Below are 24,909 nucleotides of genomic sequence, written 5' to 3'. Positions count from 1 at the left end.
TTTCAACGGGTCTAGAAAGACCAATAGCTCGACACTTGGTGCTTTTCGGTCCTTCCATGTGCTCGGGCCTGAGTTATTATCACGGGTCGTTGTTACGAATGCTGAATTACTCCAAGGCACGATTGTGCACGACCGTATGCAGGAAAAACGTAACCGCTGTTATAATAGTCTTTTGTTTTCATTCTCTCGCTTGCCCGACGAAGCTCGGTCCATTCAATAGAAACAGAATTTTTTAGTAAGCTAGGAAAGAAAGTTGGGGGAAGGTAAGGCTCATTTTTTAGGCGTCCGCATCTGCAACAGAGGCAATATGCATGATGCATCCCGTAGGCATGCATAGAGGATGTGAGAAACAAAAAAGAACTGTCCCAGAGGTACTCCGTTAACTGATGTGTACACAGCACGTGCAAGTCACATAACACGTGCAGTGTTCTCATTCACCTCGCACGTAAACATCCACGCGCATGCAGACGTAAAACCATCCGCAAGATCTGCACAGAAACTATATACAGCGCGCGTTAATGCGTGCACTAATCACCTCAGCAGGGACATGCGACATGCGAAACTACATTTTGTTCTCGGAAATTGATTTGCTAAAAACGCACTTGCATGGCTTGTAATCGCACGATCCATATCAGGCACGTGCTAAATGTGCGCGAAGCGTAGGTCAAGGCAATGACAAGCTCTGAACAGAAGAGGGAGGAGAAGAGGGTGCCGGTTGTGAGCATGTTGCGCGCATCTTAGCAAGTTGCTCTTGCAACAACTGTGCCTCCGGCCTGCACTGCTCCTACCCCTATAAAGATCGCTTTAAAAAAAATATTTCACTGTAAGACCAATTTATTGCTAAAGAAAGCACTCCCACTAGTGCATTTGTGTGAAGCAGTGAAGCCGACTTTAGAGGGTGTTCTATATACCGCTTTTTTAGGATACATCAGGTCGAATACGGAAGTATTTAATAAAAGGCCCTCGGGTCTCCTTGCTTCGTTGTAATATCGGTTATATTGCCCCTGGAAAATGTCCTCTCAGCAATCCAGTTATGTATGTAGTGAAGCCGACTTTAAGGGCTCGGTGTATGGCGGAACGGCTTAGCACAAACCGGACGATTCCTACATGGGAGCTTCGGCAATTTTGTTTTCTTCTTCAGCCCCGGCGCCAGGAAGCAAATATGTTGTATCGTGCCTGATACCCAGCGAAACGTAAGCAAACATTGGAGTCGCGAACAACAGACGAAGAATACCCCTTTGTCAGCCGCTGCTGGCTGACAAAGGGAGATTCTAACATGGGGCTGGGGCAGTCTAACACCTTCAGCTAGGCCCTCAGGAACGCGCCAGGGTTGGTGAGCAAATCGAATTCGATTGAAGACATTTGGTTTGCTCGACGAGGGGTTAGAGACGAAGAAAGTCTTGCAAAAAAATTGCGCGACGATTCCTACTTGAATCTTTATCCAGTCTATCCAGTTTTCAAAATCAAGCGTGTTGCTCATTTACATAAAAGCCGCATTTTTAGCAGCCGCGTGTGGAAGAGCTAGAGCGAAGGAGTGAGTCGAAGAATTATCAGAACCTATTTCGGTTTGCGCTATTTTCACGGATGACGGGTAAGTAATGAATCAAAAAGTTGACAGATGTTTCACGAAAGTGAATGCGAGCGTTAGCACTCGTGCGTGGAGACCGCCGTTCCTGTTTTTCTTGGTTGTGTTGTTCCTTATTATTTTCCGTTTTCCTCTCATGGACGTTGTGATTGTATTTTTGTGCGTATATTCTTCGTCTTCTTGAGCTTTTATCATTGTTTCATTCTATTTATCCTAAATTTACACTCCCATTACCGCTCCGCTCGGGCCCTAGTTAAGATTTGGTTGATTGTAATGTTTAACGCGCCGACGCTACACATACGGCGAGGCGTGCTGTAGTGGAGGGCTCCGGCTTAATTTTGACCACAAGGGGATCTTTAATGTGCGCCGAAATCTCGAACAGGCTCTACTTTAGTCATCACTTCGTGAACCTAGCGTCGCTTAAACGCTGTTACTGCTCATCGACGTCGGTCACAATAATAGGTTTGTCCATTCTCTAAAACTATTGCGACACTACGCCGCACAAACACGAGAACGTAAGACCGGGATATATATATATATATATATATATATATATATATATATATATATATATATATATATATATATATATATATATATATATATATATATATATATATATATATATATATATATATATATATATATATATATATATATATATGACAGAGCGGCACGTTAAACGGCTGCTGCATGCTGCAGACACAACGACACAAGGAAATGGAAGGGAATTTCTGTTGCCTTTGTCGGTGAAGGCAGGAAATTGCGTCGGCCTAAGACACTGGGATACACGTTCAGTAGTCTATGATGGCTTTCGTGGGGCGGTTGTATAATAAAGCATTTACAGGAATTGCCTGTCTTGAGCGTTAAAACATTCGACACTGAAAAGAAGCGGGTATCGGCAATAAAGATGTAAATTATGAGGCCGCCAGTACTAACTTGTGAAGGCCGTAGATGAAACTATTGAAAATAAAATGTAGTTTACGTGCGCAATCCTATAGCTTTTGGAACTTGTATTTCTGGGTAGCAAATTGATGAATAAATAAATAAAACCAATTAATCGTCATAGTTACGACCGACGGGATAGTTGGTACGGTACATGAAAACGAGCGCGGAAAAACTCGGGACGGCAGGACAAGTTCTCGTCCTGTGAATTTCTCATTGATTGATTGATTGATTGATTGATTGATTGATTGATTGATTGATTGATTGATTGATTGATTATAGGGTTTAACGTGCCGACGCAACGCAGGCGATGAGGCGCGCCGTAGTGGAGGGCTCCGGATTATTTTTGACCACGTGGGCATATTTAACGTGCCCCGAAATCTCGCACACACTGGCGTTTTTACTTTTCGCCTCCATCAGAAAAGCAGCCGCCGCGGCCGGGAATCGAGCCCGCGACCTCGTGCTCAGCAGCACAACGCCTTAGCCACTGAGCCACCACGGCGGGTTCCTGTGAATTTCTCCTGTCGCCCGTTTTTCTTCGCGCTCGATTTAATGGTGCAATTAATCGTCTACACTGCAAAGGGAAGAAAAAAAAATTGGCATCCACCTTAACGCAGCCCCGCCGCGGTGACTCAGTGGATAAGGTGTTCCGCTGCTGAGCACGAGGTCACGGGTTCGATTCCCGGCCGCGGTGGCCGCTTTTCTGGTGAGGCGAAAAGCAAAAACGCCCGTGTGTACGAGATTTTGGTGCACGTTAAAGATCCCCAGGTGGTCAAAATTAATCCGGTGCCCTCCACTACGGCGCACCTGATCGCCTGCGTTGCGTCAGAGCGTTAAACCCCACAATCAGATAAATCCATCAATTCAGCTGTACGGCCACTAAGAAAAGCCGCAAAGCTTTCTCAGAAACTTCGAAGTTGAAGAAAAATTCGCCCTGGTTCAGGATTTTCCTTCGCATAAACTTACTCCACCGTGGGGATTTCCCCTAAACCTGGTCGATTAAAATCATCTGCACTGTACACTCTCACCTTGCCCTGCTCCACCCTACTTTGGGCCGAATTTTTTAATTCTCAGGGAGCATTGTCCCTTCAAATGCGTTATTATACAACCGTTACGTGAAAGTCTTCACGGATCTGTGTAGTCATTGAACAATTAATTAAAGCCCTCTCGTCGGCTACCAAACGGTCGCCCCATGCGCTTCAAGCTGTAGATCTATCTACCGGCTATATTTCCATTGTGTGCTGATTGTGTGCCGCGGGAAAACGCTCGGGCAGCTTTCCAAGTACGACCGAAAGATAAGTACTTGCTGTGCCTTCTAGGCAGCCTCATTTACTCGAGTTTTTTTTTTTTTTTTTTTCCAGCATTTCACCGCGCTGTTGCAACTTTGGGGGAAAAAAATCATCCGCAGAAATAGGCCTAAACGCACGGCACCATCACCCCCTCCCTCCTCTTTCCGTTTTGGCGCCGGGCTCGCTTGGTACGCGGACGGGAGCGGATGCGTGGGTTGCATGCCGGCCGCAGGAAGGTGGAGCTCGCCTTGCACATCACGTGTGGATGCAGACGCGACTGGGGATGACGTCAGGTCGCTCCTTCGGATTTCGTGTCGTCTGCTCGGTCCGGCGCCAGCAGACGACACCTCCCGCGTCGTCTGCTCCGTTTCGCTACCTTGTTTTTGCTCTGTTGTGTATTGTTCTCTGCTCGCGTCGAGTGCTCGGAATCAAGCGCGAACGATAAAAGCTTCAGGAGACGCTTGGATTCGTGGGACGGCCCCGCCGGCCGTCGACTGCTGTTCCTTGAGGTACGGTGAACCTGCGTCTGGGTACTGCCAAGGTGTGGCACTTTGTTCGGGAGAAACGAGGTTGTTGCCTTGCGGTAAAGCGTCCACTACACGGAACGGCACAACGCGGCGAGGCGCGAATGTCAGCCTGCTTCAGCTTGCTTCCCTGTAGTGCTGACGACCTTCGATGCATATGCTCTTTCTTGGGCCGACTTTGCTCCCTCTCTCCGAGTTCTGACAGGGCACGAGTTTAGTTCCAGCAGTTGACGCCTATAAATGTGAATTACCAGCCGTCCGATTTGATCTCGCTTGCTGGACCCAAGTAGAGCCACACGGCGTTCCGTCGTAGCGGCTGTCGTCGCGGCGTCCCACAGAGGCTTCGAAAGCCAACCGGTTTATATAGTTTATAGGTGTTCGAAACTCGTGAAGCGCTGGCGCCTGTCATACATCTCCCCCTTGTTTAGCGCCAAGAAAACTGCAGGTACATTTGAGGCAAAATATACGTAACTTGCCGGCAGCGCCCGCGTTCATTTAGTTAGGAACGCTCGTTGGGTTGGTTTTTATTATTGTAATCGAAAAAAAGTGGCAGTGCAACGCCGGCACGTGCGGGAGGAAAAGCAAGCACAGAAAGAACAGAACTCCCGCTGGCGCAGTTTCAGGCAGGGGGCTCGCGAGCACTGCGAAGGCGGGAAATTTGAATTGCTTTGGGTGGTAGCAGTGAGCGGATAACGGCCCTACAGCCCATTATTACGAATCACTGCTCTGCACTTCCGAAAGCTTTCACGTTGAGTAGAACGACTTTAATTTTTTTTCCGTTGTTTCTTTTGCAACTTTGCGGTTTTCACTCAGAATCTAGTAAACCCTCGTGATAATGAAATCGCTTTGTTGGAAATATAGCTTTGTTTGAAATGTTTCTTGATTCCCTCTGCAGAGCATAGGGAGCAAGTCATCGCCGTTTTTACGAAGTATCGCATATAACGAGGCTGATTTCATAATCTGAGAAATTAGTTGTAGCACCGGGTAACTGTGTATCGATGTTCACTTCATAGTGCGCAGCTTACAAACAGCACGTGTGCCGTGCTGCTAATGTGGGCTACGGGACTATAAAACTATACACCTTAAATAATGGCTTAATTAGGAAGCACGTCATGCTTTTTATGTGTACAGTCATTAAAAATAAAATGCTATCCCAAAAATATAAACGAGAACACAGAAATAGCGATATTCCTTTCCATGCAAGTCAAATTCACGCTTGGTCTAATTACAACAACAAAATAAGGAAACGTGGCTTTCCAACTATATCAATAGTGAACCATTATTCGACTTCCACCAGCCAGTATTTCCAACTTTCCAACTATATCAATATATCAACTATGGCTTTCCAACTAAATCAATAGTCAACCATTATTCGACTTCCACCAGTATTTGCCCATTTTGCGCGTTCTGATTCATAATATTGTGTTCGCATTTCATTTGTCTATGACTGTACTTCGGCAGCGCCTCGGCGGTACCGCATGTCGTCCACTGGGGGGCGAAATCACGTCGAAACTTTCTCGAATCCGGCGGCGCTCTACAGGATGGCCGACGGGAGAACTTCGTGGTCAAGGGGTTTCCCCGTCACAGAAATGTAAATTATGTCTCTGTAAACATCATACAGATGACAGCGCCACCTCACCCACAGTTATTTCGCTAGTCGCGAACATTTGAAGGTTCATAAAGAGGAAGCTGGGCGTACCGCCCCGAAGCGGAACAAGAACGCCGAGATGCGGGAGCAACCAAAGCAGAGCAGCGCCGACTCGCTCAAACAGCGAAACAGGAAGAACGAAAAGAAATGCGAAAAAACAAAAAAAACGGCTGTAATGTAGGCTTTCACATCTGGCTGCAACTTCTTCAATTAGGAAGACCTGTTAAGGGCGGCCAGTTCGGTTTCCTCCGGAGTCAATCCATCCCAATATTCTTTTTTAGATGCTGCGCATCTCTTGCTCTGAGGCATGTCCCTCCTGCGTCGTCGGCGGCGGCGGTGGCGTCCGTCCGCAGCCCTCCTCCGTTCGCCTCTCCCACAGCTGTGTGCAACACTCTCACTCCGGCGCATTAGCATAACGACAGCTGGCGCGCTTGGTTGGCGCGCGCTTCGCTGCGTTAAGGCTGCGTTAACAGCTGCTCCGGTGCGCATGTGCGCGCATGCGCGACTCTCCTCCGCGGTCTCCTCTCCTTCAACCTAATGGAAACGCCAATTGAACCCCCAGATGCGCCGCATCACACCAGGGTTCCCTCGGGGGGAGATGGAGGCAATTTTCGACAAGCGGTGACAATACGCGACGCCTATGGAAGTTAACTTAGCGGTGGAAAGAAACTTTCGTTAACGTATACTATTTCAATTCACTTTATGCAGTTGCACGTATCGATGACCCTATGCGCAAGTGCCCCACCCCATTCATGTGCACCCAATATAAGCTTCCCGCCAGACATAATCCGTGACATAACACACGCTGGATTTTCTACTGTGCATTGCGGATGCTAAACTAATAACAGGCGCACTTACGCGCCTTTTTGATTAATCAATTAGCGTTTTGTGTGGGCACTTCGCAAAGCTTTAATGAGTCGCTGTGAATGTTTCCAAGGTATTTTCCCAAGTAATTTTGTAGTTGTAGCTAGAAAAAATATAACTGTTTTGGTTTCATGCTGAGAAGAAGCACACAGTCAGCAGCGGAAGAAGCCCTAAGTAGTGGAAGGGAAATTTGGGCCAGTTGGTTTGGAATCATGATCTAACAGCGCAAGGAACGAGACTAGGAGCAGAAAGGACGAGCAGCGCTCCTCGTCCTCTTTCTTCTCCTCGTCTCGTTCCCTGCGCTGTTATATCATGATTCCTAAATACTGACACCGTGAACCATCCATTTTTCAGTGCATTCGTCTTTAGTTTTGCCGCCACGGTAATCTTTCAGATTATCTGCCGCACGGACATTGAGTTTGCTATGTTGAAAGTTCGGGTATACAGCTAGCTTTCGATCGAGTTAGGAAGCTTATCGCGCCTCATGAAAAATCTTTAAAGCGTGCCCAATGGCCCCCGTGACTCCTCGGTTCTGCTTGGCCGCCCTTGCAGAGTTTGCATAAATTTTTTACTCTCGCATGCTGCCTCCTTTAACGTAAGAGCGTGCGCACAGAAGCATGGACATCTAACCGTTTGATTCGGTTAGTATTTCTGTGAGAACGCATCATGCGCTTTTAAATACGCACACGTACGCAATAGGCTTCCAGACTCGGGAGCGTTTAACCATCACGATGGCGTCCTCGACGCCGCTCCCACTCAAAGTTCAAAATTTTGTCATTACTACTAGCTTCTACTGCAGGATTCAAGCACACTGCATTTTTAAAAATAAATAAAATGCAGGAAAAATAAACGTCGAGGAATCGCTTACAACTTAAGGTCGCTGACATTAGCTGGGCCTCATCTGCGGAAACAAAGAAATTCAGGGGCTGTGAATTTCGGCTAAATTGATGTATTCATTGATTGATTGATGTATTGATTGATTGATTGATTGATTGATTGATTGATTGATTGATTGATTGATTGATTCTGTATATAGATTACTTATTTATTTAGTTTCCTTTATTTTGTTAGATTCGTGTTATGAACAATTTGCCAATCCTTTCCTGCGGGTATGCGCTCCTCTGTGGGTATACGTAAGGCAGCTACGAATTTGAGTGCCTCGTTAAGTTATTTTTGTTCGCAATTATGCATTGTACGAAATTTATTACAGCGGAGCTGTCTATGGCTGGTATGCTGCAGATCTATCCAACAGAGCGATGTAGGCAAGAATCGCAGGCGAGCGTAACGTGACAGGCCACCTTGCGGCGCCCACTCAAATCCCCGTAATCGTGTAACTGCGCCACACCTAAATACGCTAAAGCGTAACATGACGTCTTTCTATCCCTTGTAAATAAAATAAATGCTTGTTACCACCACCAACACACCTTCAGCGTATAGAAAAAAATTCATTACAGAATAGAAAAAATCCTGCGGCCTTCATATTTAGAAATAAAACGGCTTGCATTGCCTTTGAAGAAATGTCCCCGCAATGCATCCGTGTTTAGAAATTAAGCCGACTTTAGGGAATAAAGCTCGGTTATTGTAAGCTGGCCTTTCCACATTGTGTGTTGCACAGCGGAGCGTAGCCATCTACGGACAGAGTGTGTTTACGTAAAGCGGCACTAACACTTGTGTTATCGAAAGTATCCCGAAACAAATTAAATACAATTAGGCGCTTAGACGACTCTACCATTTCGCTTTCGCGAGTTTCATTCACTTGTCATAATTAGTTCGCAATGAAGTTGTAAAGTTTACAGAATTACTGTCTGCCGTCAATACGTGACCATCCACGGAGGGAGCATGGTTACAGGAAACGGCTGTAACTGTTGTTTTACCGGGACTATCCGGGAACAAATAATAGAGAGTTTTAGCTAACCGTGTTCGACGGTCCGCTCCGGTATCGGCGGCACACTCAGCGCAACCGGAGCCATTGCCGTTCGCGGCCAAGAGCGCCACGCATGCGCAATGACGCTCCCGCTTGCTACCAGAGCGGAGCGGACCGTGAAAAACGGTCAGCTAAAACTCGCTTATATGACGATTAGCCACCAAGTCGACTCTAACTATCCGGAAATCAATTATATGGCGATTAGCCACTAAGCCGACTCTAACGTTGAGGCCACAGGTTCGCTGGTCATCCTTCTTCACAGAGTGAAAGGGCACTGAATTTTTTATTTATTTTTTATTGTTTGTTTGTTTGTTTAAATTCCCAATTATAATTCAGTTATTGAAATCATTTATTTGATTACACCTTTCACCAAGACGTGACCAATCTCTTTTGTTCGTACTGTTACCCTATGAATGCATGTATGTATGTATGTATGTATGTATGTATGTATGTATGTATGTATGTATGTATGTATGAATGTGCGTATGCATGTGTATGTATGTATGTCCGTATGTATGTGTGTATGCATGTGCGTATGCATGTGTATGTATGTATGTCCGTATGTATGTGTCTATGCATGTGCGTATGCATGTGTATATGTATGTATGTCCGTATGTATGTGTGTATGCATGTGCGTATGCATGTGTGTATGTATGTATGTATGTATGTGTATGCATGTGCGTATGCATGTGTATATGTATGTATGTCCGTATGTATGTGTGTATGCATGTGCGTATGCATGTGTGTATGTATGTATGTATGTATGTATGTATGTATGTGTATGCATGTGCGTATGTATGTATGTATGTATGTATGTGTGTATGTATGTATGTATGTATGTATGTATGTATGTATGTATGTATGTGTATGCGGGCATACCCCGCTGGGACGTACATCAACTGGATGTATGCGCAGACCATCCATCACGAATGCAGCTATTTCGGCAGCCTGACGCTGTGAAAGTGGAACAACGGCGAGTTCTTCTACTTTACGGCCCACTCATCATTCTACAATCTCTTAGGAGGAGCGGCATTGTTCTGATGCCGCTCACAATACTGGTTCCCACGCTACGGCAGGTCATGACGACGATTACTATTATTCAAGGGCGTACGTTTTGACATATCCCTTGCTTGGTCGCCACCTACGTGACTTTCGGGCAGGAAACGACAAGTAGCGCGCCCGTTTGACGTGAAGACGAGAACAAAGCAGGGTCAAACACTGCGTTATCGTGCGCAGAAATCTTGAGTGCTGCGTACTACAAACCACCGCGCGCCTATTGACGGAGCCGGCGAGCTTTATCGGTCGCGCCACTCCGTGCGGAAACGGCGCGTGGCAGCTTCTCGAAGCAGCAAACACGTACATCCCTTCGCCTTCTGGCGTGCTTCTTTTGGCGACAGACCGGCGCTCATTTACAGATCCTCTAGTGGTGTTCGGTTCGTGGGCAAGAAAAAGAAAAACTGAAACGACGTCGGGAAGAAGCGGGCGGCAGACGACAGCCACGCGGAAGAGTTTCTTCTTTGCCTCGGGTCAGCGACCCTTCACGTCGTTTCTCCGAGCGTATTCGTCACGGGAAAAGCCGCCGACGAGAGAAGAAAGCGCGTATTTTTGAAGAGTTTTTCTGTCGCGCCTCCCCGCGATACATCAAGCGCGCTCAAGCTCGTGCAGGCGACGGTCAAAGTGCGCGGTGCTTCGCCGCCCTTCTCCCGTATTCGTCCGTCTTACATCACCTTGGTGGGGCGAATTTCGTTTCCTTATTCTTGCAAATCCCTGGGCTGCAGCCAAGTTCAAGAGAACCGCCCGCTCTGTGTCTCACGAGCGTTGACCAACGGCATAGACGCGGGGGCGTTTTCGACGAGAGTCTTAAATACGGCGTGAAGTCGTCCTTACACCTTACCGTTCTTCTCTCCACCCCTCTATTTCCTTCTCCCTCACGATCCCTCTCTGTCGAGTCACTAGGTGTTACGGAAACGAAAACACGGGAGAACGAAGTGTCCTTCAGGCTAGGCTGGCGGGGGGGCTTGCCATTTTCCTGTGTATAGGGTCTGTTCTCACGTTCTTTATTTTGCTGTTTCTCTGGCGTTCTATGAAAAATTTGTGTGCATTACATCGTTTTCCCACGTTGCCAGTTCTGCAGCTTTGTGCGCCAGCCTCTGCTGCGCGCGCAAGCGTGCGTGCGGAGATTGCGGTGCCTTTGTTTGCACCGTTCCGTGTCCCCGTCATTACGGCGCCACACCCTCTCGCAGATGTCACGGAGCCTGTGTTTGAAGAAGGCAAGCGGCGATTATATGAAGCTCTGTATTTTGCTAGCTTTATTTCGAGGAGCAAGGATGCGTGAAAAGGACAGTGGAAAACGTTGGGCTGGAAGGAAACTGTTTTAGACACGTTTTGTTCTGAAGTCCACTTGTTCAAACGCATACCCGATAATTTTAGCTGTGCTATCGAGCTTCATGTGGTTCGACTAATTTTTATACGTATTCTATTTTTCTTATGTAATGACGTTGACCTTGTTGCGTTCGTGTTGAAGCCAGTTGTGGAGGCCGCAACATACAAGATTTTTATACGTACTTTTACTTATGCGTAAATAGGGTGCTCCTAGAACACAGCGTCGTTTTCAGTGTCTAAGCTTAGACAATACGCGTACATTTTTTTTTTTTTTGCTGTTTTTTAGGCCTTTTGGACTTCGGTATTGCTCTAGCCGGGTGTTAGTATTCTGAAGCCCTCCAGCCCGACATTCTTATGGAAGGCGGCGTCACTTTGCGAAACGTTCAGAGCTTGCAGTCGTGTTTGAGCGGCGCTCGTACGCGGCGTCAACACGCTAGTCATGCATACCATAGTGGTTACACAACCAGACACTGAAACGAAAAAAGTACAGCAAAACAATTTCCTTCACATGAGCCGTGCGTCGATGGGGTCATCTTTTACCTGCGGGAACGATCGTTTTGCGCACCACTTCGCCTGTCGTCGTCCGACCAATATGCACAGAAAATCACACGAATGATATGACGTGTGCATGTCGTTATCATACCGTTGATATTTTCATGCACTTAAGGAACACTGGTTAAAAAAATTCAACTTTCATGACAATTGCAACTGCTTCTAATTTACACCGGTGAACGCCGGGCGGGCCGGGTGTAGCATAAATTTGGCGAGGTGACAGCCTTTCGCCGGATCCGCACTGAAGGAGTCCGTGTACTGGTCCCACGTCGACTAAGGTCCCTTACCGGACGGGCGCCCCTGCGTCAGCACTTACTCAAAACAAAATTTCATAATCTCGCTCTACTCTTCTTTTTTTGTTATTTCATGACGATGAAAACATGGGGGAGAAGATGACATGTAGAAATGGATGCAACCATATAACCGGAAGCGACATCATTTCCTGTCAGGACGCCACTCGCGAACCCACTCCCGCTTATGACGTCACGCCACCCTTCAAAGATTTGCATACGATTTTCTCATACATGGCGGGCATGTTTCGAGCCGACATCGTTGCTTAACCGTTGCGGAAACGGCTTTGTGGTAGCTTCTTTCTCGGCGCTACCACAGTGTGCCATGTTGCGGACAGAGCCGTGTACTTATGGATAGGAACACGTATACCACTTCCTCAGTTGCCTCGCTGGGCATGTTTGCCCTTGCTTTAAAGCAGCTATGAAGACAAAGTACAAGTTCGGTTCATTAAAAATTACACTGCTGCTCTGTCCCGATAGTCAGGATATAATGTTATCGCAAAGTTCACACAAGAAATAGCGGGAGCACTGGAACAGTCGTTGTTTCCTACCTGCTGCTGAAGTTGTCCTTCCCGTCTCGCAACTCATCATCATCGTGTCACATGCAAGAACTGCACCATCTCCTTCATCACCAGGCCTCGCGCCTTCACCGTCATCACTTTTTTAACACTACAAGGTTTTATTTCGGGATGTACGAAGATTTCACTGACGTCATATCCGTCACGGAAATGACGCCAGTACAACAAAGCAAGCAACCTGTAAAGGGTGCACCTCTGCACACAGGGTCCTCTTGCGGGGGAGCAACCTTTTGTAATAAAGAGTACGTTATACTTCGGGTTGTTCGTTTTCGGGTGTTATATTTTAACACGAAAGTGTTTTATGCCGGGATACACCAAGATTTCACTGGCGTCATATTCGTCACGGAAATGACCTTTGCCGAAGTGACCTGCGAGCCAAGCACTCCCACAAGAGAGCCGTCGACCCGCTAATCATGCTCAGCTGCAGATTTCGCTGCACATTTCACTTTCGTGTTTTACCGATTCCTATGACAGGAATCAACCACAATTTTTTTGACAATGGCTCCTCAACGAGGTCGCGTCCTAATTAAACGCGTCCTCCAAGCCTCTCGTGTCTGAGTTTCGCAATGGAGATAGTAAGGAAAACGGATGAAGCAGTGCCGACTCATCGGCCACTTTCTAGTTGTGTCTTTATGACGTCACAGCATATTGTTCGTACGATTGGCGGCCATCGGCCAGCTTAACCTCCAAGAAACATGGCTGTGTGATTCAAGTGGGACATCTAGCTCCGTTTTATCGTATAATTTGATACAATACGGTGATAGCTGTGGTTTCACTTTTCCCTTTTAGCGCCACTACTGACGTCGCTGAGTGCAAATTACGAGTTGTTCAGTATGTTTTGCGTTTTTCCCAGTTAAAAATTGTATTTTGTGGCTCTAATGGGGTCGAGTGGGTTATCAAAGTTTATTTCATTCAAATTAAACGAGGTTTTATTAATTCTCCGCGGCCCCTCGAAAGTCAGCTTTATCTAAATATTGACTTTATGGCAAAACGTTCCGCGAAATTCGCTTTGCCGCAAAGCGTTTGTCACCCTCCTCAAGCGTTATCTAAGGGTCCGAATTCTCCTTAAAAAGGGCGTCGTTTCGGAGAGGCGCGGTAGTGTCATGCAAAGGCGTGTATTCTTGCTGGGGTGTCGCTTTGGAGGTGGGTAAGTAGTGAAAATCGCAGGGAGGAGAGCCCTAACAGTGGCGCAAAGCGACCAGCAAAACAACGGGGAGCAGTGCACGTTGTTTTGCGCCCGCTTTGCGCTACTATTAAAGGGCTCCCCTCCCTGCGATTTTCAGTGCTTACCTACCTCCAAAGCGACGCCCCAGCAAGAATACACGCCTTCGCATGACACTACCGCGTCGCTTCGAAACGACGTCCTCTCGCCATTACGCCGCTGTGATCAACAGGCAATGCTGCCGCTATACCCGCACGCGCACATCGGAGTAGATGGTTGTGGCCACTAGAGCCACTGAATAAGCTTTAAAAGCTTTTATTTAATGATGCTAGTGGTCACTCTGAAGGATTACACTTGCCCCCTTCGCGGCCGGTCCCCTCGCGTTGGGGGTCACGGAGGCTAGGAGTTGAGGGCGATAATTACCCCGTTTTACCCACCCCTGCATCGAGGATATGAAAACGACGACAATTACAAAGATTATTTCCTTCTTTACGTTTAGTTAATGGAGGAGGACGGACACAAACGCTTACTGAATCGAGCCGAGCAGGCGTGAGTAAAGGCCGTCGCTTTCGATTTCCGACGCGCACCGCTCGCCAGCTCCAGACTAGAGAGGCATCGCGTTCTACAACCTTGGCGGTTTCATGGGATAAGTTCCGGTTGATCTCATGCTCAACCCGCACGAAAGAGGAGGCCACTCCGCGGCGGTCTCCGTTGATGACAGAGACCAATCTCCGTGCAACGGCTTCGGGGGGTGCGCCCTTGCCTATTCTGGAGGGCCGAGGATACAATGGCTGTTATTGCACATGGGTCCCGGCTGGCGGAGTCTGTGTACACACACTGGCGTGTCCCGGTCGCGTACCACGGTCATCTCCCACAGCAGCCGCGGCGTGCTTACCTACCGTTCCGCTGACGTCACGGTCTGAGCGGCCGCGGCCACACTTGATCGCGCCAATTTTAAAACAGCCCATTGTGGCGCCGCGAAGCCGGGGTGACGGCGGGCCGTTGTGGCGGGGGCGATCATTTCTAAAGCGCGTGCCCCTGCTGCCTCTTACTCACATCGCGTGAAGACGGGTTGGTCCGTGTTGGTTGGTCCTGTTTGCTTCAAACGGCGCCCCCACCCCTCCCTCATCCTCCCCAATAAGCGAGACATGCGATTTTCACCTCGTTCGTTTCTTTTCTTTCTTTTTTTTTCCCCCGCTTCGTGATGATGTGTCCTGCGGCGACCATGAGTACCGTTTTCTGGCTTTTGATACAACGATGACGAATAAAGCGCGGACGGGCGGGAAACGAGAGCAGAGCGTTCGAGTTGCGGGGAGACGTAATTTGACCACGCCTCTCTCCTCTCCCTGTTCGCTCGCTCCCTTTTCTTTATCGTCCCTGTGCATTGCAGGGCAAGGAAGAACAGGCAGTGCGCGTGATTCACGTCCCAAAGACGTGAAACCGCAAAGTTGGTTTTCCTAAGGCTACATTTCCTCCGAAGTGGAAATGGAAGCCAACAATTTTTGTCGCTTGATTGCAACTCAAAGCCTTTTCAAATTGGTATTGAAAAATTCGAAAGGACCACCCGAAAGAAGTTTGCCAGAGCACGGTGTTCCTTTGCTGGTAAATAATTTATTGAGGATTTATTAATGGCTACCGCTGTTCTGACTCCTGAAGGTTTTAAGTGAGAGCGAACGTATTCTCAGCAATCTGTATAAATATTCGCCGTTGTTTTTATTAATTCCACTTACGTTTTGTCAGCATTGAGACGCATTTTGTTGTATTTTTGGGTGGATACGCGTCATTGAGAACACATCGAACGTCAGGTGCTGTTAACGGTGCTTATTGTACCAAACCAGTTTGAGAAGTTAATCGACTATGCTAAGCGACAATATGAGTGTTCGTATACACGAAGTGAAATTTAGTAAAATCGTTGCCTAACGCGCAAAACAATTTCTTCGCGTCAGGTTCATCGCTCCGGTAGTAAAGAATACCCGAGTGTTGGGATTTGTTTAGGTTCGAGATGTCCGAAAGGGCGCAGTGATGGCGTTTAAAGGACCGTAAGTCGACAAGAGAATACACGGGATGTTGAAGAGTAATACACAAATAATGTGAGGACATCAATATTTTTCTCAAGCAGGAAAGACTTGAGTAAAAAAAGTTAATGGTATGTATAAATGTAAATATTAAGCAATCCACGCTAAAGTCTACGAGCTGAGCAGTGAAGCAGCACTTTAGCGTGGCTTATGAAGTAATTGAAAGTCGTCAATGCGAATTTATTTATTTATTGATTTATGTTCTTGTTTACATACTCAGGGCCATTCAGGTATTGCAGAGAAGACGGTGTACACAAATGCGAGTACCCTACAATGATAATGGAGTAATTGGCGTAATATTAAATAGTAGTTTCAAGCTTACAATCAACGAGTGCGGCCTTAGAAATAGACTGATGTGCGTTTGAGACATCAGAGGTCTGAAAGTCGTTTCAGTCCCTGCCGGTTCTGGGCCCAAGAGAATCGTTGAAACGGTTAGTTATACATTGCCGTGTGCCAGCTGTTACGTGGGCTTCTATGCAAGATGATAGGTAGCTAAGGGCGGAGGGCGGGAGAAGAGCTTCTTTTAAACCTACATTTGTATAACATATTTTATGAAAAACACGATATATTTGTCGTCGGGCCGAAAGGCCTGGCCAGGCCAGGAAGATGTAATGTTGATTTCATTTCAGTTATATCAGCTAAGCTAGATCAATCCGAGGGTATAAATCGTGTTGCGCGATTCTGCAGTGACTCAAGCGTAGAAATACGCGTGTTAGTTTGTGTATCCCAAGCCGATGATGCGCATTCTACTTTAGATCGCACTGGCGCTTTATAACGCAACAGTAATTGGTGAGCTAGGTCCCGGTGATTTGTCTCTCGTAAAGTTCTTATTTATTAGGTGCGGTGTACCTTAGGACCGCACAATTTCCGTCCGCGTCTGTGCGCATAGCATTTACAATCGCGAAAAATCCCACAGGCACCGGCAGGATTCGAGCCTGTGTCTGGTAGACTAGACATAGTTAGTGTCAGTCGTCTTACCCACTGAGCTACGACCGTGAGTTAGTACCCGAGAGTCAAACGGCTTACACCCTCGCCTGTAACGGTGCGGAGTACCTTAGGACCTCCCAATGTCCGTCCGCATCCATCCGTGCGCGCACCACCATCAAACGAAAATCAAGCGAAATTCGATTTGAGCCGTGAGTTGCAGTTTCATTTCGGGAATAATCAAGGTGCAACTTACGGCTCAACTCGAATGACGGTCGGGGCGCAAATTTAATGTCACTCGGGGCGCAACTTGGATGTCATTTCGAGTCCCCGTACTCCACACCCTCGCCATCATCCACAGAGTGGAGGTGCTGCCTTTTTTTCTTTTTTTGCACTAGTTTGCACAAAATTTCGTCATCCAGTGGTCACATCATGTGGACATGTTATAAATGTTAGTTTGGAGTCCAGCATAATCGGTTAGGTTAGTCATTTTTTGTATGGAACGCAGTCGTCCGCAAAAAGCCTTACAGATAAAGAAGCACAGTCAGGGAGTAATATATTTGGGGAATAGAAAAGTTGATTAAACTGACCCCTGCGGCGTAGCATACGTCACTGGGTGAGGGTCAGAGTAGTGATAATTACAGCTATATACTTGTATCCGAACCAACAGAAATAAATCAGGCAACGAAACGTCGTAGGGTGAGGTGCTGGTAGGGGGAACTTCAGAGCATTGGGCAATCGACTATTTCTGTCGCAAAAAAAATGACGCTCGTGATAAGTTCGTACTTTCGGTGCCTTCTTGTAAGGAGGAAACTTGATGACCTATACTAAGCAGCTTGGAATAAAACTGATATTAGACTGACAAGCAGGGAAAAGGAACGTAACTCGTGTCAAGCTTGAGTAAGAGAAGCGATCATCATAGACTAGGAGACCAACTCTTGTAAAGGGCATTCAAGATCGAGTGAAAGAGCGAGAAGTGGATTTGGACAGAACATGTAGAGCAGGCAACAGGAAACTAGGGAACAACGCCGCTCGCGTAACAAAACGGATGCCGAGGAATGACAGATGCCAAGAGAAGGGCAGACAACGAATCCGAGATTTCGGGGCAAAAGCGTGTTCTGCCTCCTCGCACGCTCCCCCCCCCCCTTCCCCCCCGCACACACACACACACACACTTCTCCAGGGGCCATTTTTGGTGAGCCGTCTTTCGTCGAGGCCAATCGCGTGTGCAGGGGCCTTTGCTTGTATTTTTTTGTAATAACGTCACCAAAAAAATAAATGAAGAAATCAATCAACGCCCAAACCAAGGTGATATGAAAGCGCTGGCATTCATTCATTCATTCATTCATTCATTCATTCATTAATTCATTCATTCATTCATTCATTCATTCATTCATTCATTCATTCATTTATTTATTTATTTATTCATTCATTAAGGCAAGCTTTGTCTTGCAGTGAACAGCGAACGGATAATGGTGATAATGTTGAATAAAAACAGAAGTTTAAAAATTGTTATCGGCAGTATCATTACAGTTTCAATGGGTGTTCCCGTTATTCATTTCCATCTCTAACAATGAGAGACGGATGTCTACGCCGGGTCTACATCAAGTTAATTAAACAAAAATATATGAAAGAGTGCATTAAAATTGCTTTCTGAGAACGGCGAAAATAGATAACGAATTGAATTATTGAACATTGCCTTAAACGCCCGCCTTCTGCGCAAGGTTGTTTTGGCGAGTATGAAAGAGTTCACCAGTCTGGAGTGGCCGTGTTGATGTATGGAGAGCGAGTGATGTGCTGTTTAATGAACAACGTACAGGATAATGGGGCCCACTGGCGTAGGAAGGGCTGGGGGAGACCGAGTCGGCCGGACCTCTCCCCATTTCCAAAGATTTTAATTTGATTTGGTAGGAGGGGGAAATTTGCGAGGACATTGACTCTGCCTATCATCGTAATAACGATTACCGATCATGCCTGCCTCTTTTGTTGCAAGCGATGGCCCGAGCGTACGCGGCTTCAATGTCAGCTCTCACCAGAAAGATCATCCATTTTTGATGCTTCTAGAACAAATAAAATATGAATAAAAAACCTTGACTACATCCACTGCATAACAAAATTCATATTTCTGATCTTACATTCCTTATTTAAAGTTTTCTCTAGGTATCGGGGTTACGATGGTTTTTATTTTTTATTTTTTGGCATAGTTCCGCCTCGCCTTTCTCCAAATAAACTCCTGCGAACGCCGATTCCAGGCTAGTTTATTAACATGCACATTCAAAAACTGTGCTGATGGGGCAAGTTCGGGATGTGGCGGACCGGACAAGGCGAATGATGAGTTTTCATCTTCTGTACACGTGATCTACGCTCTTGGGAAAAGATGTAGTTGTATTTTCTTTGTCTTCGTTTAAAACCGTACTTTTTGCGAGCATGCTATCTGACTCGCCAAACATGCACACTGCGTGGCGTTCTATTGGCCTTGCCATTTTTCTCCAATCTCCAGCAATGGCTTTCGTCATGTGTGAGTATGCAAGCAGTGGTTGTGGCAGCAACGGCGTGATTAAAATTTCTGTCGTTGCTATTTCTAGCTGCGCATCCTCACTATCTGCGATTTTCACACCCCCTGTCTCTCTTACTTTCGTATTTTCTTTTCTCTTCGCTTCTTTAATTCTCCTCTCATATGCCGTTCGGCAATAACAAGTAACGAATATAAAGGAAACAAGAAATGTACAAACCACAGTTAGTTATTCTGCCGCCTCCATCACCTCGTAAAATTTGTAGAGAAAACGTGTGGTTAGACCTTATCGGGAAAGAACCGGGACTCAGTGCATGGTATGATTCAGGCTTTGAGATTGGTGGGGTCTGGGCCTATTAATAAAAGTCACATATTAGCATCACCATTTCATTATTCCGATCTCTGATAAATGTGTGCATGTGCTTGAGAGGATTTGAAAACGTGTTGAGCATAACTATACCCGGGAATGTCGTGCCTAAAATCATGGTGTTATAAGCAGAGTAAGGGCAGGTATACTTCACGGAGAAATGCTCTGACAAATTATCCACGTGGGCCCTTGAACGAATTTTTAGTACCTCATTCCATAACAAGCGTATTCACTGTAGGAAACGTCGAGGTGCCAAGTACACGAAAAAAAAAATCCTAAGCCATCTCCATTAACGTGAAACCTGGGGAGGGGCGAAGCATGCAGTGTATAAGTGTATTCTTGGCGACTTCGCATTTTTGCCCACGGAGATTAAAACGTAACGTGAACCCTGAGGAGGGGCGAAACATTCAGTGTGTAAGTGTATTCTTGGCGCCTTGGCGTTTTTGCCCACGGAGATCCAACCGCTGGGGGGTAGAGGTATACAGCTTTGCTGTAAGTCTCGTGTCTTTGAAGCACGAAGCGTTCTAGCGCGACGCGTTGGAAAACGAGTGTCCCGGTGTGTTCTTTTAGTACGCGTTACGTTCTAGCGCGAGGCGTTGGAAAGCGAGTGCCCGGTGTTTTTGTACCGTGACTAGATGATATTACGTAGACATGAGACGCCGACAGCACGAGTCCCTAAACGGCTTCGCCCCTAAAAAAATGGCTACCATACCGCCCTTCGAAAGTGGATGTCCAGCGAAGCTTTTGTAAACCACTACACATGCTGTTGTGGGAGAGCATGAAATTTTCCTCGTCGTCTCGGCGAGCTTGTCACTTGCCCTCGGCTTCTCTGACGGCGGAGCCTGACCCGTGCGCTCGCCCTCGAATGACGTCAACCCCCCTTTTCGCGAACAGCTGCAAACCTTGTCTTTAACGAAACACATAAGGGGGTCCCATGTTTCACAGGCGCCTTATCATCTATCGTGTGGTTTCGATGCTTGTTTTGTGGTTTTTCTTTTAAGGAATACTGAACTCTATGTTGTATGCCTGATCGCAAAGGAAGATTGCACTGGGCTTCTCTGGTGGCAGATGCTGGGTCCTGCGTAGCCTGCCGCATGCGATCGGCGTATTAGGAGAGAACTGCTGGATCCTGCCCGGGGTTTTTTGTTTACGACACGAAATTTCCCGACCAGCGCGAGGCTAACAGCTTCGCTGTAAAATGTGGTTATGCTCATCAGGTGGGGCATGAACGACCAGCAAGCGCGAGAAACTAAACGCGATCGTTTCTATAGTTTGCCATTTCACATACTTCTGAGTTAATTCGTTTAATGAAACTTTGCAGGCGTATAGCTTTATCCCAGTTGACCAACATAAAGCTATTGCAACCCGTTTCAAGGAGCGTTTGCTGGTAATCATGAGGCTGCTCAAGGATGGTTGGGCTTGCAGTAGCAGCTTCATGTTATTCGTATCGAAACTGCTGCTAGTTGCCTATGGTTGCAGCTCGCATAAAGCTCTCCCCGTTTATGGAGACGTCTTGGCTGCGAACCGCGCTATCATTTGTCTTTCGATGGTTTTTGAGGGATACGCACTCCACCCATAGAAACTCACGCATTGCCAGCGTACGGAAATATCCAAGCACTTACAACTCCGATATGAAGTTGAGCTGATCTTAGTGCTCATGTTCTTAGCGGTCAGTTGGGCTATGATCTTCGTAAGATATAGACGTTAGAACGTAACAGAATTTTTGAAACAAAGTTGGCTTCTCTGCAATTCATATTTGCTAAAGTGTAAAGCCTGTTTAAAGGAGGCCTAAAAGTGTACACACCCAAGACTATCGCAGCCGCTTGTTTCTTTGCATCGCGAGGTTCGCAAAATATTTTTCATTGTTGCCCAAGACGCCTCGGAGAGCGATAAGATGGCTGCGTTCAGAGAGAAGTCACGTCGATATGCGCGACGGTTCTAATGGGTGGCAGAGAAATTGAGAAGGGAGCATACTCTATTTACACAATGTCATCAAGGTCTTTGGTCGCTCTCTCTGTATACAAATTTCAAGCGTCACGTGTAAAGCTGGGTATGGAAAGAGGGAAAGTGGGGAGGGGGGTCAAGTTCTCCGAGTCGTTGCCTGGCGCTCAGGATGGGCGTGTAATTGAAGGGCTGACCTTGTGCGCGCGGGCCAACTAATTAGCCGTGACGAAGCGCAGACGGCCGGCCTACAAAGGGCCCCCAGGGGCCCGCCGCTGTGGAGTCTATAGCACCGCGCTCAGAGCGCTGTGTGCACGAACGCGTCGACGGAGGGGCGAGTCACGTTGCTCGGGGTCTCATCGCCTTTGCGAGGCGTGAACGCACTTATCAAGCGCCGATTACGACGCGTGCACACGCGGCGATACGCATCACGTGGGGAGGCGCCGACGCTGCGGCGAGCGAAAAGACGCCTTCGGGCCGCTGATCCCTGTGTGCGCGCCGCCGCGGCGTTGTAGTCATCGGTAGCTCGGAGCCAGAAATTATCCTATGCACCCGCGAATGTGTCGATGTGTACGCCGATGTGTTTGCCGCCTGTTTTGCGCGGATGGGGCACCGGTTTCCCTTCGGTGAGAGGAGAATTATAAGCAACCACAAGCGCTCTAGTTTCTTCCGGAGGCTATGGAGGGAACGCGCCCACAGGAGATTGCCCCGATTACCTCTGAGCCATGCAACTGCAGAATTAACGACGTTATTTGTAGCTGGGAGAAGTTTCTCGAATGATTGTTCAGAAAGCCTGGAGTAGCGGGGTTTCGCGCCGACGAAACATCAAATTGTGAATGCCTAGTCACTCTTTCTTCAAGTTGGATTCTCTCAACCTCTGAGAACTGCGCGGGACAAGGGACGCGTACCTCCAGTGCAGCAGCGCTTGCCTCGTTTAAATAGCGTCCCGAAATTCGGGGCGCGTCTTCTCTTTCAACATTAGAATAAGCCTGCGTCGAAGAGCATTGCATTCGCGCATCCCAAAACCCACCGGCCGCGAAAGCCCGTTTGAAACTTTTCCCGGTGTCGTACGTCGCGTGTTGAAAAGTTTATATTGGTTGATGAAATTTCATCCACCAATAATCAATATCCAGCGTGAAATCTACACTTAATCTAGCGTTTTCTAGAAGCGAATACACGCTTGGAAATTGGGGCGAGGTCTCTCTCTTTCTTGTCGTTGTCATCGCAGAGTAGCAGGAGGATAAAAATGGCTTCGCATAATACCCGCCCCAATTGACGCGTCCTAGATTGAGGCCCGCAGTGATCGACGTGGACGCTCTCGTTATCCCATTAAACACGCGTGGCGCGGCGGGTGTTTTTCGAGAGGGCGTCGTTTCCTGCGTGACGTAAAAGTGGTCACGAGCGGGCCTTCCCACTCGTGCCCGGCGTGACGAGGAAGGAAGCCTTCGCGCGCCCTTCTCCCTCTTTCCGGGGCGCCTCCGTTGCCATCTTCAGCCCCGCTTCGCCCTGGGTGAAGAAAACTTTTTCCGGACTACCAAATTGCGGCGAGCAAAGAAACAAAAATAACGATCTACGTGTGTCCCATATGGAGGGGTCCGTTCCTGGCGCCTGCAGCTTCGTACGAATATTTAGGATACGGGAAGGAAAGTATCTCAGGCGCTTGCCTCATCTGTCACCTAATCCAGCCATCCTTTTTCCTCAACTCGCCGCGCTTTCTAGATGTTCCTACTCATCACATTTTCTTCTTCTTCGTCTTTCCCGCCCCCGCAATCATCGCCGTGCACCTCAATCCCGGCTCTGCGGTAAGCGCAGTATATTACCTAAATCGAGCGACTCGCGTTTCCTCTTTTATTGCGACTCTGTATTGCGGCCGAGCCCAGTGGGGTGCAGAACCGTGGCTTAGACTCCACGCTCGGAACAAGCCGAACGCCGCCGTGCAGTCAGTATTCGAGGGGTGTATTTATAGAGCCGCGCCGTTGCTCGCGGGAGTCCGCGGGAGAGCTCAAGGAACGCAACACGAGCTGTACTGAAGGAACGGATGCATATATACTACCCCAGTGTCAGCCGCCGCGCTGGGGGCTGTCGCGTATCCAGTGTCTGCTATCCGTCTCGAACGATTAATGCCTCATCTTGCAACCATTCTTTCAGCGTCATCCTCGATCGTCTTGCTGCTTGCCCACTTCCGTTGCGCGGTCGCTTGCATCGATCTTTCTTTCTGCCTTCTTTTGTGTCGGTGTCCGCGGTGTTTTCTGTTCCTTTGTTCCTCGTGACGTAATCTCAGGTACTGCTTCTATATGCGTTGCGATAGTCTGACTTTGGTTCCCCCCCCCTTTCCCCTATCTCTGTGCGTCCGTTTGTTCTTTGTCGCCATGCTTTAATCGTGTGCAGTCCTCGTCTTATGCGCTACGTAATCCTCGACCGCTTTTATCTCCTCCGTGCTACCCCCCCCCCCCTCTTTCGCCGGATGCGGCATATCCGTCCACATATCGCTCTTTCCAACTCAATCCTGTCCGGTCCGGGCCTTCCGTATTGTTCCCCTCAACGCGTTGCCTTCTTCCTCCACAGTTAGGGCCTTTCCCTTTGACTTCCTCCGCTCGTTATTTTCTCGCATAGCGCTTCCCCAGTTCCTCTTCGTGCTGTTTGTGCATGCGCGTTATAAATTTTCCTCCTTCTCGGTCTTTATCATTTTCCATTCTTCAGCGTCTTATCCTCCTCCCCTCCTCCCACCCATTCTCTTCCAAATACAGAAGCGCGCAGCGAGGCGGTTTTCTTCCTACGTCGAAGTCAGTGACGCGAATCGTCGAAATCAGATCCTCTCATAGGCCGGCACGAAATGAACGGTTTAGGCGGGCGGATGACTGCTTAGTGGAGGCGTAAGATGGGAGGGAGAGTAGGGGAGGTACACTCTAGGCCTTGTCCGCTTCTCGGTGGTGTCGAACCACGAGAAGGAAGCGTGCGACGCGACGAGGCATAACGTAACGGTCTCCTGCGAGAACGGGGGGTGGAGTGGATGCTGCGGGCGCTCTCTCCCTGACTTGCGCCTCGGCGGCGGCGGCGGCGTTCGAAAGCGGAGGAGCGCCAACGGGCGGCTGTCCGCCACGCTGCCAGGAGTGTGTTCGCTGCTGCCTGTCTTGCGCGCGCGTCGCCTCTACGGCGTTATCTGTGTGCTCGCGGTCGCGCGGCTCTCTTGCACGGCGTCGGGAGATCAGTGAGTGACAAGCCCTGGCGTCGCCGCACGCGCGCCTGGGCTCCGACGTGCGGATAACTCGTCTTCGAAAGTTCCTCTCGGGTGAGTAACGGCGTCGGAAAAATATTGTCACGCGTGCGCGTGCGGCTGAGCCTGATTA

At 48.0% G+C, this 24,909-nt stretch overlaps 1 protein-coding gene across 4 annotated transcripts in view; it reads left to right on the top strand.

The window, feature by feature from the left end:
- The window catches only part of LOC144170045 (uncharacterized), a 184,630-nt gene that overhangs the window by 5,714 nt on the left and 154,007 nt on the right, over positions 1 to 24,909 (top strand). The window contains exon 1 of one of the 4 annotated variants that reach the window (XM_077699558.1): positions 4,196 to 4,328. The exons of 2 other annotated variants lie outside the window; for them this stretch is intronic. The gene's annotated coding sequence lies outside the window, so the exon portion shown is untranslated. Of the gene's footprint in view, positions 1 to 4,195; positions 4,329 to 24,700; positions 24,852 to 24,909 lie in introns of those variants that run through there. One more of the 4 variants, XM_077699557.1, reaches the window with a different exon arrangement.

This window comes from Haemaphysalis longicornis, unplaced genomic scaffold (genome assembly GCF_048455015.1).
Source record: "Haemaphysalis longicornis isolate Haplotype H1 unplaced genomic scaffold, Haemaphysalis longicornis Haplotype H1 scaffold_2, whole genome shotgun sequence".
Lineage (NCBI taxonomy): Eukaryota > Metazoa > Arthropoda > Arachnida > Ixodida > Ixodidae > Haemaphysalis > Haemaphysalis longicornis.
The sequence above is the reverse complement of the archived record's forward strand: the minus strand, read 5'-3'. Positions and strand labels throughout refer to the sequence as shown.